Source organism: Sciurus vulgaris, assembly GCF_902686455.1.
Source record: "Sciurus vulgaris genome assembly, chromosome: 14".
In the NCBI taxonomy this organism is placed as follows: domain Eukaryota; kingdom Metazoa; phylum Chordata; class Mammalia; order Rodentia; family Sciuridae; genus Sciurus; species Sciurus vulgaris.
In genome coordinates, this window is record NC_136475.1 from 6043040 (window position 1) to 6055605 (window position 12566).

General features: G+C 53.5%; 1 long non-coding RNA gene across 1 annotated transcript; it reads left to right on the forward strand.

The window, feature by feature from the left end:
* Nucleotides 1–1937: 1937 nt before the first annotated feature.
* Nucleotides 1938–7233, forward strand: LOC306643725. Its single transcript, XR_013759034.1, has 3 exons — nucleotides 1938–2789; nucleotides 4745–5166; nucleotides 7059–7233. It is a non-coding gene; the product is annotated as an uncharacterized lncRNA (long non-coding RNA).
* The last annotated feature ends 5333 nt before the right edge of the window (nucleotides 7234–12566 follow it).

Here is a 12566-nt window from a genome sequence, read left to right on the forward strand (position 1 = left end):
CCCAGGGAAAGATTTGAAGAGAGGAGAAAAGCCATAGGCCGAAGCAAGGTGCCCCAGGGCTGGGACCAGACATCTCTGCCTCCCTCTTTTCACCCCAGCACCGCCTGCTGACGCCTGCTCTGAGCCAGCCAAGGGAGGGAGCTCTTGCTCCCTGAGGGGGAGGTGAGGCAGTGCGGGCCTGGGAGTGGTCCAGGGGCCAAGGCTGGGGGTGGACAAGCCCTTGGCCCCTTGTTCCTGGGACTGGGAAAGCCTGTCCCCACGTCCAGGCAGGGAGCTAATGGCAGAAGTCGCAGCTCCTTGAGAGTTAACTCTGGGGACAGCTGCACTCCTCAGCCCCTGTCTGTGTAATTAACTAGCAGTTGTTCCTGTTTTGTGGAACATGGACCTGGCAGCCCCTGCAAGGTCCTGTGGGGACGCTCTCCGTCTGATTGGCAGACAGTTGGCAGGCAGGTGCAGCTTCTGTAATGCCTTGCTGAGGGACTCAGGACAACCCAGCATTTTCTTCCCCACCTGTCACACTCACCATCCACCTCTACCTACTCCCTCAGGGCCCTCGCAGTGCCACCATGGATAGCCCTGCTGGCCACTGACCCTACCATTTCCCTGAGGTGGTCCAGCTCAGCCCCGATGTCCAATGCTATGTGGGAATTTGGGTTCGATTCCTAAACCCTTGTCATTTGAATTCCAGAATAACTGCACTGGAAGAAACTATAACTTAAGGACGATCTCATCATCTTGCAGAAGAGAAATTACCCTTGGTACACCCAAGGACATATAACTGGCCAGGACTGGGCTGAGGCCCACTCCCAGGGCTGCTCATGGCCAAATTCCACTGGCACTTGATCCTTCCCAAAACCTTACAGGGTGTTCATCCCACCACAATCTGGAGTGGGATGATCTCCCTGCCTCGGTCCTGCTTCGTTATCTGAACCCCCATTTCTATCCTTCTACACTAACCTCTTATTTAAATTTCAGGGTGTTTTTTTTGTTTGTTTGTTTTTTGTTTTTTTGTTTTCCGGTACTGAAAGAGCCAGCTGCCTGGTAGTGAGGGATGGAAGGTCCGTCCGTGGACCCCAGTAAATTCCCAAATCCACAATGACCTCATCTCCCTGTCTTTTCACTCTGGAGGTCCCCCAAGGACAGCTCGTGCATCCAACAAATCCTGAGTAAGCGCTGTGGACTGGGCACTTCTCTACGCACCTGGGCACACAGCAGAGGGCAAGAGTGACAATTTATCAAGGCCAGGCACTAAGTCACAATGGGGCAGAGATTGGCATGGTATGTGGAGCCTGGCCTGAGGGGCCAGCGGCCAAGACCCTGTGTCTTCAGCCTGTGCCCTTCCTCAGGAGGTCGAGGCTGGGGATCCAAGGACTTGGGGTCCTCATCCCACTTTTATAGCCTGGTGGAATTCTGTTACCTCCCTCTTTCCTAAACCATACAACTTGCATACTTGCCTGTATCCTTTAAATCTTGGATGTGGGTCTAATGTGGGTGGCAAATGGAAGTTGTGTCCTGGCCAGGTAGCCACAGGGTAAATTGCTATGGGGGCTGCAGCTCAGACATGAAATGAACACGAGGCCACCAAGATGGCTCCCCACGCCCACTCCATGGACTCTCAGCGGGAGGACAAGGGAGCTTAGAGGTTTGATAGACTCTGTCCTCACCCAGCCTGGGCTGTCCACTTTCAGGACTGAAATCCCTCCCTCCTGAGGTGGGCTGACCCATTTCCGAGAGAGAGAGGGTGCAGGAACCTCATTCCTTCTTCCAAAGGTGAAGTCAACCCGCCTCTGCAATCCTCGGTGCTCAGGAAGCCGTCATGTGATTGCCTGTCCGGTGTGTAGACCCGACACCCAGACCCCCAGACAGCTCCTCCAGACAGCTCCTCCTCGGTAGTCCAAGCACCTCCAGCACCGCCTGCTGACGCCTGCTCCGAGTGGCCCTTGAGAGAGGAAAACAGAGCGGTCACCTCCGTGTTCCACCAGGAACGTCCATCCGGAGCCCACTACCATGCAGCTGTTAAGTCGCCAGTTCCCCAGGATTGCTCCCAATCCTGCAAGGAAGTGAAGCCTCAGCAGTGTCTCCTTCCTGCCCAGCCAGGACTCCTGTCCTGCCTACCCACAACAGGTCCCTCTCTTGGTGCAGAGGGACACTCCTCACCCACGGGGGGAGAGGACTGCTCCTCCTGAACATTATCCATCAAGCGAGGGAAATGTGCTGGGTGATCAGATACCCCTGACGACGCTGCCCTCGCAGTTGACTTCCGGTGTCTTCCTCTTTCCCGGGGACTCCCTCAGGCCAGGCTTGTGCTGCTGCTTCATAAACCCTTGCTCATATGAATGCCGAGGGACGGGCTGGGCCAGGACAAGCAGGTGTCCAAGGGAACAGGCAGACCACTGAGAAACAGGCAGAGGAACACACACTACCCCAAAAGGGACTGGGGCCAGGGCAGGCCAGGAAAGGAAAGAGGAATGAGACCCTGTGGTTTAGCCTCTTGGCTGGGATTCAGGCTTAGGGTGGAGAAAGACTGAAAGGCAAAGGCTCATGATTTCCCAGGCCTTTCAACCCAGGTCGTGCAGGTCACTCGCATCCACACCCTGAGCCTCAGTCTCCTCGTCTGCAAAAGGAGAGAGATGGCCAGAGTCTCAAAGCGTGGTCAGGGCAAAGTCCTGGCCCCACCCTGGGACTGAGGGTGCATTTAGCCACGCTTAAGTGTGAGGAGTGCTGTCCTGGGCAAGATCTCGGAATCTCCCAAGCAAAGATCAGCGGAGCAAGAGCTCAGCCTGCCGAAGGTGAGTCTCCCAGGACCTTTAAATCCTATGCCCTGAGGGAGCTTTCCAGGCAGAAGCTCTATATTCTGTCTCTGCACTGGGGAGGTGGCCTTATGCGTGTGATAACTGTCAAGACTCGTGGACTGAGCCCTTCCGGTGGGGGCACCGGAGTAGATGCTGATGGTACCTCAGGCAAGTGGAGCTCAAAAGGAAAGTTTCCTCAACATGAATCGCCCGCTTACAGTAACCCTGTAACAAAGGATACTGTGTTCAAAACATTAAGGCCGCCCTGCGGTGGAGCCCATCTCTCCCTGGAGAGGCTGGTCAGTCATAAATATGACTTGGCATGTTTGCTAAGGATACGAATTGGCATTTCTTTACCCGCATGTTAAAATATCCCCATGTGTCTCTCACGCAGACACACAGACCAAGGGCCACTGTCCATAGCAATAGGGCGCAGTCCTGGGTATTTCTGAAACCTCTGCAGGTAATCCTCCAGACCACTTCTTACTGGGGTGGCAGTCAATCCGTGGTTTCTCTGGGACACCCCTGAGAGCTGCTGCACACCAGGCAGAGGACGGCATGAGAGAGGGCGTGGCAACCGTTGGAGGTCACAGATGCTCAGCTCCAAGGTTGCTTTTGAGGCCCCTCCTCCTGGCTCCCAACCCACTCTTGCTTTCATGGATAAATAAGTAGATAGAGAGGTCAAGTGGCTTCCCCAAGGTCGCACAGCTAGGAAGGTAGGAGGGGGACCTTGAGCCCACATCCCTTGGCTCCAGAGCAGGAACCCTTTTCAGATGCCACATGTGTCCCCTCAGGCAGTGGCTGAGATCTCCCCTCCCTTATCGATTGTCCAGAACCAATTGATTGTCATCCTAGGTACACTCTGGGACCCGAGAGCAGAAACGGGAGCCACAACCACGGTGGTGCGTTCTGGTGTGGGGAGTGGGTGGGGCAGGCTCTCGGCGTGACATTCGCCCAGCTCAGTCTCAGGGAAGCACAGCCTCGGCCATCAGAGGGCACAGGTGCAGGAGCCGCCTCAGAAAGAAGAGCCCTGGTGCGGGGAATGGTCAGCTCCAGGAGGCCAGGGCACGCAGCCCCATTGCGCCTCCTCCTTTGCCAGGGCAACCTGGGATGTCAGACAACACTGTGGCCACCTCATTATTGGGCTGCTTGGCCATTGTCCCCAGGACAATGGTTTCCGGCCCTGGCTTTGTGTGGGGCTGCCAGCCGAAGTTATTAACCCCGGGAGCTGCCTTTGAGGGACATCCAAGGGAGGGGTGAAAGGTCACCGGGAGCAGTGAGGGGAGCGGAAGTGGGAGGGAGAGGCAGCACAAAAGAAAGGGATGAGCCCCTGTCCCCCTCCCCCTCCCCTGGGAGGAACCCCAAACAGAGCTGCGCCCAGAGGGAGGTAGGGGGAGCCGGAGGAAGTTCCTGCTGCTGCTGCTGCTGCTTCTGCAGAACAGAGAGGACCTGGCAAGGGCTGGCCTTCCCCTCCTGCAGAGGTGTGAGAGGGACTCAGGCTGGGGACTCAGGCCCAGGGGAGAGAGGGCTGAATCTTGGGACAGGAGACAGAAGGAGGTGGCAGAAGTCCAGCTCCCGGCTCCTCAACTCACTCCTAAAACAGGTGTCTGCGGCCTGAGCCCTCCATCAGCCACGCCACCTGCCTAGGCCCTGGCCTCGGGGAGCAAACTAGAGGGACCAGCATGTGCCCATCTGGGAGAGAGGGCCACTGCCCTTTCCCAGTGCTGCCCAGGTGAGCCCACAGGTCTGGGTGCACCTGGTGGAGACCTGCCTGGGCAATTGGCCGTGGGCATGCAGCCTCAGGTAGAGCCCCAGAGGTTGTGTGCATCATCCAGTGACTCTGCCTTTCATAGATGGAGAGACAGGCGCAGGACAGGGAGATGAGACAGGGCAGGAGCCAAGTGAGGGGCAGAACGGGAACTGAGAACATCTCTCTTTCCTGCCCTTGCAAGGAAACAATGGGGCCTGTAGCATTCGTCTGCGCCTCCATCCTGCCCCAGCCTTGCCAGGTTCCACGAGTCCCAAGGTGGCTCCAGCCTCTTGGATAATGCCCCCTCCCTCCCACGGGGCCAAGGCCTCGGGAAGACAGCTGCCTCTCAAGCAAGACAGGAGCAGGGCACCTGCTCCCAGGCCCGCCACCCTGTGCCCAGCTCTTCTGCTCCAACGCTCTAGCAAAAGACCCCCAAACCAGAATGTGCCCCTGACCGCTGCAAGCCCCGCGGCTGTGGGCTCTGATGCCCGGGAAGGCCCGTGGCTCATTCAAGGCCAGGGGCCCGGGGCTCCCCAGCAGGGCGGCTCCTCCAGCAGTGTAGAAGACAGGCGTGGGGTGGCCGTCAGGGGGACATCAGATGACAGAGGCCTTCATGACTTCCCTGTAAGTCTGGATGTGTGGGGGTTGGGACAAAAATGTAGATGATCCCACCTAATTGTACGTTTAAGGCCATACGTCTTTATCTCCAGCCTTCCTCCTCCCCAGCACCAGTCCCCACACACCTCGGCCTCAGTCCACACTCCTCCCCGGTGACACCCTCCCTGCACTCAGGGTCCCCTAGGCCTCCAAGACCGGCAAACCCAGGGCCTCACTGCCTCCCCTGCCGGCCCACCCCAGGAAGCCAGCACAGACTGCGTGCCAGTCCTCCCCGCTCCCCACTGCCAAATGCATGTCCCAACGCCTGCCTGCGTGTGGCAGGCCTCTGCCTCCTGTCCCACTGCTGGGGCTTCTGCCTGGCGTGTCCCAGAACCACACTTGGGCAGCCGGCACAACCAGTCTGGGGGCAAAGAGCTGCTGGCAGGGGCTTTGCATGAACGAACTCACAGTGAGCGGATCAAACCAAGGCCAGGAGTCTCTCCTCCTTTCTCTCTCTCTCTCTCTCTCTCTCTCTCTCTGCCCCTTTCTCTCTCTCTCTGCCCCTTTCTCTCCCCCCCCCCCCACACACACACATAGACAGCTACACCCAACATTAAAATCGCCCACATTACTTTGGTCCTTTGACCATCCTCCTTGTCCGTCCCAAGCTAGGGACACCAAACTCCTGCCCTCTGCTCTGAATTTCCTTCCCGAAGCTTCAAGTGACCTCAACTCTGACCTGAAGCATGCACTTACCCCAAACTACCCAAGGGGGTCCCAGGGACTTTGCTTTACCCTCAGCCCTCCAAGGCCATGGGTGCTGGGGTCCCATCGGGTGAGCTGCCCCTAGGGACCAGGCTCAGCTTGGGGAGCTGGTCCCACCAGTGCCCCAGGTCCCCTCCAGCCCTCTCCTCACAACACACAAGAGATTCAGACTTTCCAGAGTTTGGCAACAAATTAAAATCCCAAACCAACAAGAACAGGAGAGTGGGTGAGGGAGAGGGGAGCAAATGAAATGGTAAAAAAAAAAAAAAAAACAAAAAACAACTCCAGCAATACGTCCTTGCATTCTCATTAGCAGGAACATGTGAGACGAAGCACATTATGTTATTAGGCATTCTCTCGATTCAGTAAACACAAGCTGAATAAATTTATAAATATCAGCATTAAGTGAGATTTAACGGGGAGCTGTTTATCTTCTGCCTGTCAGGCAGGAGGCGACGCTCTCCATGTGTCACCCGCCAGCCGTGCAGTCTGCACCCGCCTGCCCAGGTGAGCCAGGCCGGGGCCTGCTGTGCCCGAGCCCCCGGCCCGACTCCGCTGGGGAGCACACTGTGCAGTAAGGATCCAGGGGACGCCGAGCTGACACACCTGGACATGACTCGAATGTCCCCAACAAGTCTCATGTTGAAATTTAACCTGCATTTTCAGGTGTCAAGAGGTGAGACCAGGTAGGACCTATAAGAGTTCTTAGGTCCTGAGGGCTTCAGGGCTCGGGAACGGACTAAGCCCCTCAAGGATTATTGGGCTATCTTGAAAGTGGGTCTGTTATAAAAGCCAGTTGGACTCTCTGTCTGATATGTCTCCTGGGCAACCTTGGGACTGTTCAGAGAGTCCCCACGAGCAAGAAGGCTGTCATGAGATAAGGCCCTCTAAGGTTCTGGAGCCATGAACTGAATGAACCTTTGTTCTTTGCAAATTACCCAGTCTATGGCAGTCGGTTATAGCCACCGAAAACAGACTGAGCACCTCAACCTTGATGGGAGCAGCCCAAGTACCCAGAAAGGGGGAGGACAAGGCAGCCACAGGGGAGAAACGGACTCGAGAAGCCTGAGTGTGCACCTGGCTCTTCGAGGACAGGTATGTGGCATTTTCTGAAGTAACGCTGACTCTCCGAGTCTCCATTTCTCCTGTCATAGCCGTGAAGTTCCTCTGACCCAGGGCCCATGTCCGTGTGCAGGAAGGACCAAGTGTTGGAGAACAAGACCACCAAGGACTGAGGCCTGTTCCAGGTGGGGCCTGGTGTTGGATGTGATACCCCGGGCCAGCAGGTACCTGACCCTGACCCTGACCCTAACGTTCCCCGTTGCTGGACCCCACTCGTGGCTGGATCGCGCACAGGGCTGGGTGAACCCACAGCTGGGCTCCACGGGCCTTCACAGTCCAGTCAGCAGGCCCCAGAGTGTCGGCTTCCCAGGTCTAGCCTGAACCAAAGGCACGCCTGGCACCTGCTCCCTCCCGACTCCCGCACACACGTCACAAGTAGAATCCAGACACGCTTAGAGCTGCGCTCCTGGTTTGCTGTGTTGACTGCTACGCAAGATAAGGCACAGTGATAGGCCCGATGAAGCGCTGCTGGATACCAGGCGAGCACCCATTTTCAGCCTCTGGGAAGGCGTGGACCCTTGCGATTTCCCCGCAGAGTCCTTGAGAGCAGAACGTGCACTGAGTGGCAAAGAGCACCAAAGACACCCCAAGGCTCCTGTTCCCTCTCCATCTCCCTTCCCCAAGCTGAGACCTATGGACCCCAAGAATCCACCAGGACCGTCTCCCCAAGGGGACTCTGAGATGCTGTGCACAGGGCAGCATTTCCACAGAACCGTGGGTGGATGCTGCAGGAAAAAAAAAAATGTGCAACAGGTCTGTAGCACCCCCACCCCAACACGCTCCAGGCGGGGGCCCATCCCAGAACAGCCGTCTGCTTCCCGTCCGCACCCACTGGGGATGGAACCTGGGCCTTGTGCAGGCTAGGCAAGGTTGCTATCACTGAGCTAAATCCTCAGTTCTTTTTGTTTATTTTTATTTTCCCACTAAGTTACTGAGGCTGGCCTTGAACTTTCAATCCTCCTGCCTCAGCCTCCCAAGCAGATGGAATTACAGGCGTGTGCCATGACTCCTGGTTCAATACTATCCTTTCCAAACAGAAAGTGTGTTATTCAGCTTTCTGTCCCTATGACAAAGAAAGACACCTTAAAGGAATAAAGATTTGTTTGGGCTCACATTTTCAAAGATTTCAGTCCATAATCACATGACCCCGTCGTCTTGGCCTTTTGGTAAACATCATGGTTGGGAGCCAGAAAGCAGAGACCTTTGAGGGACATTCCAAATCCAAACTATAATAGAAAGTAAACAAAACAGGTATCATGGGGCATGTGGGGGGATGTCCCTAATGTCTCAGGACACCTGCCTCCTCGTGGATGAAATGAAGGGTTGAAGCAGGGGGTCCCTGCAGCCCACTCCAGCCCTGAACCCCACACTGCCCCATTATTATGCTGTCTAACTGTGCAGGGAATGAAGGTTCTGGAAGCTGAGCTGCACAGAAGTAGCATGGCTGCTTATTTACAGGTCCTCGAGGGCAAGCATCTTGGATTTTGTAACTGACATAAGCACCCACGCAAATTGCATTGTCTACTACAGGCTCCAAAATAAAGAAATAAATAGTGTAAAATCATCCATTCCAAACCAACCCCAGGTGAGAGAAAGGATGTCTGAGGCACTACTGGGCCTCTCTGGATGTGAAGTTTGGCTTAGCATTATCTTATTGTCTAAGTCCGTTCAAGCTGCTTGACAAAAATATTACCAACTGGGTAGCTTCAACACAAACATTTATTTCAAGCACTTCTGAAGACCAGAAGTTCAAGATCAGAGTGCCGGCATGGGTGAGAGCTTCGGGGGAACCTCTTTCTGGCTGAATGAGAGAGGTGGGAAAGAGGTGGGGGAGAGTGAGAAGAGGAAGCCCTCTCCTGGGTTTTCTGGTAAAGGCGCTGACCCAATCACCACCCAAAGGCCCACTCCACTCGCCACCCCACCAGGGGCCAGAGCTTCATCCCACACGTTTGGGGTCCACAGACCTGTGGTCCACAGCACTAGTACCTCTACGTCTGCCACATGAGCTTTTGCTAGGGGTACTTTGAAAATCTCAGCTTGGGGAGTCAAGTACAGATCAGGCAGTCCTAGGCCTCTAGAGGCTGCCTGTAAAGACCGAGGGTCACAGTGATAACCATAAGCCGCTGGATTAACCTCACCCACTTTCTAGGGAGGCTGTCCACACCCAAAGTGCCACAGGTATTTATGGAAGACTCAGAACAGTTTCACAAATGCTGACATCAGTAGGATAATACAGAATGGGAGAGGGACTGAGACGGAGCTCAGAGGTAGAGCACTTGTCTGGTGTGAGTTGGGGTCCTGGGTTCCATCCTCTGCACAAAAGAGGAGAGAGAGAGAGAGAGAATGGTGGGCATGTGTGTCCACGTGTGCGCACGCACTCACGCGGGTGAAGAGGATGTGTGTGCTGGGGGTGGTTTACCTTTTGAGGCTCTTTGGTGACTTCCCTGAGCTTGGATGTATCTGCTACCTACCTGGCAGAAGGTGCTGAAGCTAAAGGTTTGGGAAGAGGCCAGAGGACAGAGTACTGAAAAGGGACTGTGACCAAGGACCCCTGACATCAAAATGCACCTTGAATTGGAGATAGGGAGGGAAGGAAAAGTCCAGAAACAAGAAACATGGGGGGCAGTCTGGAGGGACAGGGGGAGCCCCAGGTGTGCACAGTGACCTGGACACCAGGTTAGCAGAGGTTGCCCCTGGACCCTGGGTGGCCAGGAAGGAGGGGAGAGACAGCCATGCCAAACACTGTGGGGCAGCCACAAAGGAAAGGACTTTGAAGAAGCCAGTGAATCTGCAATTGATGGCCTTCTGGGGAACCTGGAGGGGCAGGACATGGAAGGACACCTGCTACAAGAAGCCACAGAACAAGGTCATAAGAACACTTAGGAAATCTCATGGGTTGAATGGAGTCCCCAAAAGATACATGGAAGTCCTAATTCCAGTACCTGGGAAGGTGACCCAGTTTGGAAATAGGGTCTGTGCAGATGTAATCAAGTGAACATGGGGTCATTTGCATGGGTCCTGAATCCATTACGACTATGTCCTTGTAAGAGAGAGGAGAACCTATGTGAGGACACAGATCTGGAGGGAAGACAGCTGTGTGCAGACACGATCAACTGTAGCCCTGCTGTCCAGCTCCAGGGACTCCTGCAGCCTCCAGAAGCTGGGGAAGACAGGAGGCTTCCTCCCCAGAGCTGTCAGAGGACAAGGCACTGCCCCACACCTGGATTCCTGGCCCCAGAACTGCAAGAGGAAGCAGTTCTGTTGTCCAAGTCACCTGATGGGTGGTGCATGGTCATGGCAGCCCTTGGTACATGCAGTGACTTTGACTTTATAAGGAGTTTGCTCATAAAGAAATGGAATTAAACACTTTCAGTAAAGGGACTATTTGCTTTTGATGGAAACACTTGTGCATGTTCACAGACTAAGAGAAGGAAATCCACAGAGAAAGGGAATTCAAGGTTTAAAAACAATGGAATGGTTAATGAAGCATGCGAGGCAGGTGACTGACATGAGAACCCAAGTGATGTAACTGGCATTAGGAAAGAGGGACCTTTGTCACCTGAAGTCAGGGGTCTCTAGCCTAGATTCTTTCAGAAAGCAGAGCCTGAAGCAAGGGTTAAAGTGCCGGTACCTCATGTGGGGAAAGAGTGCACACCCCAGATGGTAGGGTGAGGAGTGATGAATGGAAGCAAGGCGAGGGAAGAGGCAAGAGTTCCTGTGAGGCAATGCAGCGTATCCCGGAGCACTGTCACAACAGTTGGAAGGCACTCTATTAGAGTGTTCCTTGGAGGAAACAGAGCAGTGCAATAAAGAGACAAGATATAGGTCTCTCAGAGGTAGGTAGTGATGGGTGGTGGATGGATGGAGGGGTGGATGGATAGGTGGATGGAGAATGAGGGATGGATACATGCATGATGCATGGGTGGATGGATGGATGGATGGATGCATGGCTGGATGGATAGAGACAGATGATAGATGATGATTGATTAGATAGATAGATAGATAGATAGATAGATAGATAGATAGATAGATGATAGATAGATGGATGATAGATTGATAGATAGATGATAGATAGATAGATGATAGATAGATAGATGATAGATAGATAGATGGAAAGAGTGAAAAACAGAAAGAGATGTATCATAAATAATTGGTTCAAATGATGTAGAGACTGAGGATCCCCACAATTCTGCCATTCGCAAACTGGAGAGCCAGGAAAGCTGATGGTGCACGTATAGTCAAGTCCAAAGTTCTGAGTACCAGGAGCATCAAATGTACCAGCTGCAATTCAAGGGCAGGAGAGGATGTCCAAGCTCAAGCAGTCAGGCAGGAGAGAACATTCTCCCTCCTTACCCTTTTTGTTCTAGTCAAGAATTCAGTGGATTGGAACTCCCTCATTGTGAGGGCAATCTGCTCTAACCCAATCTCCCAATTCACATATGAATCTCATCCAGAACCATCCTCACTGATGTGCCCAGAAATAATGCCTAGTCAGATATCTGGGCACCCCATGGTCTACGTCAAGTTGACACATCAGGATACATAGCAGATCATGCATGAGTCATGACTGCCTACCATGCTGGGCTTCTCTGTAAGATTTTCAAGGAGAAATCATACTTGAAGCATCCCCTGGAAGGAGGAGATCTCCCCTCCAGTCTTCCATTTCCCAACAATCAAGATTTATCAACCAGTAAGAAAGTGCCCCTGAACTTGTTCATTATATCATCCAGTCACCAAAACATCCCAAAGCTCATGGTAGGCCCAGTCTGGAAATGGAGCAGACCCAGCACGAACTGAGCAGCACTTGACACAGAAGAGAACCTAGGAAGCCAGGGGAATCCAAGAAAGCACACAAAGTGTGTCCCAAAACTCAGGGAAAAGGAGAAATGGACACATGGAAGATATACAGATATTTTTAAATAAAGAGAATTTCTGGAAATTGATTTCAAGGGTCAGCAATGTCAAAGAAGACAGAACTCAAGCAAACTGTAGGAAAGGAAGGAATGTGGAGTCTGGGATGACCCCAAGGACAAAGCTACATGAGTAAAGAAGTTTGTGATAAATGCAATGCTGAGGAATCCAAGGAATCTAGTGGACATTAGAGGTCACTTTCCTCAATGTTTTCACTTTAAAGATGAGGCAGGAAAGGCCCTTGGAGAGAGTTTAGCCCTAAAGTCTTGGATACATTTACAATGCGTGGCCAGTTCCTGGGCAGATCTTCCTTTTTTCTTTCTTTCTGTTCTTGTGGTCATGGTGGTGATGCTGGGGATGGAACCCAGGGCCTCACACGTCAGGCAAGTGCTCTACCACTGAACTACACCCTATCCATTAGTGTTCGGTATCCCACGATTGTGCGAGTGTGTGTGTGTGTGTGTGTGTGTGTGTGTGTGTGTGTGTGTGTGTGTGTGTTTAGGAACAGTTCTAAGTGTGAAGGTGAAAGTGGCCTCTTGGCATGACTTCTGCCCTTGTAATCCAGAACTTCTCCACCTGGTGGCACCTGCATGAATTACAGGCAGAGTCTCTCCAGTGGAAACCAATTT